The 2500-nt window shown below is 38.6% G+C and overlaps 1 protein-coding gene across 1 annotated transcript in view; it reads right to left on the reverse strand.

Moving 5' to 3' along the window:
- The window catches only part of LOC138026739 (uncharacterized), a 269593-nt gene that overhangs the window by 95197 nt on the left and 171896 nt on the right, over window positions 1-2500 (reverse strand). The window lies entirely within an intron of this gene.

A 2500-nucleotide genomic window follows, 5' to 3' on the forward strand; every position in this document is an offset into this window, starting at 1 on the left:
GTATTAAATATTTTTAGCAAAGTTAACCTCATCGTCGATGAAACTGTCGCTTCAAGATTAAACCTTCCACATTGATTACAAAGTACAATAAGAAGTACCTCAGAAAGTCTTTATATAGCTGGATTGGTGCTTATGGGCTTCAAGAAAAGATAGAGAATTTCGATTCGCTGCTGCGTGCCTAAGTTGCTGTTTAACCTTTTTTATCATTTTAACTGGTGCACGTGAGGCACGTAATTTTGGTTCAATTGTGTGCAGTACGATTATTTTTGCACCTTTAAGGTGGCTCCCGAGAGTATTTGCGAATACCCTCACTACAGGGCACGAGTTACAAAAGGAAACCTACTTGATTTCTCTTAAAGTCTTCCCTGTTGAGATTTACCAGTATGGTTACCGATATCATAAGGCTTATTTTTTTGGTGTCAATTTTTGGATTATGGCCGTTATCACAGCAACATCACATCTAACGACAGGCAGATACATTTTAATTTTTGGAGTCAATTCCTTAATATTATATCTTTCTTCGGTGAATTTTGTTTTGTCCTTTGCTATTTTCTGGAAATGATATTGCCTGACATTTTGAAGTGATAAAAGTCAAGGTGGTTCAGACGGTTTTGCCAATTTCTGTAATTTGTCATTTTTCTAAATATATTCGATTAGCTCTGACAGCTTTTCACAAATATAGGGTATTTGATAGTAACTGTATGTGGTTAGAAATGAGCCACTTTTCAAAAAATTTTATCGAAGGGAGCACGAGAAAATTAGCAGTTAATTTTACAGATTTGGTCACACTGGCGTCACAAAAATCAGACTTTACAAGCTGTAATAGTGACCAGCTTGCGCGCGGTCCCAAAACTCGAAGGAGCATCCTTAAGGGCCCACGGACGGATTTTTGGCGCGTTGCTAAGGAAGTGAAATGCTACTTCCGGTGAATGACGTCATTATATCGTGAGCTGACCAGAAAACTTACTCACCGACCTGGAAAATTTGATAACAATCTTTAATTGTTGTTTGCATCGAAGGTGTTTCCTCGCTCTTCCTCGAGCTCGTCCTCAGATCAACTGCGCATGCGTAAACAAACTGACTTCCGGTTTGAGAAAAAGCTAAATTTCCGGCGGTCTTTAAATTGAATTGCTTTTTTTTTACATGGCTCGTTTCAACTCCAAATATTGAATATAGCTAAGCAATGGTTTTTTCAAATCATCTTTTTTGAAAATGTTATGGGTATTTCAGCATCGTTTATCTCTCTAAAAAGAACATTTTCCAAAATAAAAAGAAAACTATGCTTGGCTGGATGCAAAAACGAATATAAATTATGAAACCACTGATTAAATTCCCAAATTGTGTAGCACGTAGACAAATTGACCATCTGAGCGCTAGCTTTCACGTGTAGTGTCACGTGATTTTTCATGTAAACAAACCTCGAAAGGAAGATCGGACATGTAAAACATAGTGAGATGGCGTGGCGAGCAGATATGAAATGTTAGTTTCTTTTTGCGTTGGACGTGGAAATGATGCAACAAAGACACAACTCACTTCGATGATTAGCATTTCGACAGGATTTCCTCTGTCAGTGAGCCTTTAATTCGAAAACGCTGAATCAGCCCATCTAACAACAGCAAGCAGTCCTGTTTGCTACAGTTCCATGGTCAGCATGTCTAAGCAGATGACTATTAAAGAAGGACTTCCACACAATGAATATCGCAGAACTTAAAAAATATTTGCAGGAGCGTGGAGTTTCAGTGAGCGCGTTTAGAAGTCTTCGCTGATAGAAATCGCCGCTGCAGTTGAAGCAATGACGCTTTACTTTAATCAAAGCCCAATTAATGCTAATCCGGCAATGGATGCGAACAGTAGAAAGACAAAACCGACGATGCAGACAATTTGTTTATCCCAATCAAAAGCTCAAGAACTGCACTTCTTCCCCAAGCCATTTTCCATGCAATCAAGATCATGAACAATTTCAGCTCCTCGGCGCCATTCGGCTTGCACGATATTCAGTTTAACCATTTAATGTACCACTCCACTGAATGTACTGAATACGACAAGCAGGGACTCGCCGCTTACAAGTCCTTCGATGAAAGTCGCTTATTTACTGACGGTTTAACAGGTTGATTCTTTGCAAAGTGGAGTGTGTCCATGTATATGAGAGTGTAGCTAAAGTGAAGCCCTTCATGAAAAGGATTTGTTGACCGAGGAAGGAAAAAACACCCTTCCAAAAATAAGTTAAACTCACATACTCATGTACATCAGTGTCCCTTCACCCGAAGGCACTAATCTGCCAGATGAGGAGAGATATCTGAAAATCTTTACCACAAAAATGTGCCAATTACCTACTAGTAGTCCTATTATCTTGTCTTTATTAGAAAAACTTCTTTTCACTACAGAACTTGCAAACTTGTCAAGTTGATGAAACCTCTAAATCAAATGAAAGCAAGCTTGTGAGTGGTATTAATGAATTAAGAATAAACTACAAGAGCTTTTAAGACCGATGCAAACATTT

Source organism: Montipora capricornis, chromosome 12, assembly GCF_036669925.1.
Source record: "Montipora capricornis isolate CH-2021 chromosome 12, ASM3666992v2, whole genome shotgun sequence".
In the NCBI taxonomy this organism is placed as follows: Eukaryota; Metazoa; Cnidaria; class Anthozoa; order Scleractinia; family Acroporidae; genus Montipora; species Montipora capricornis.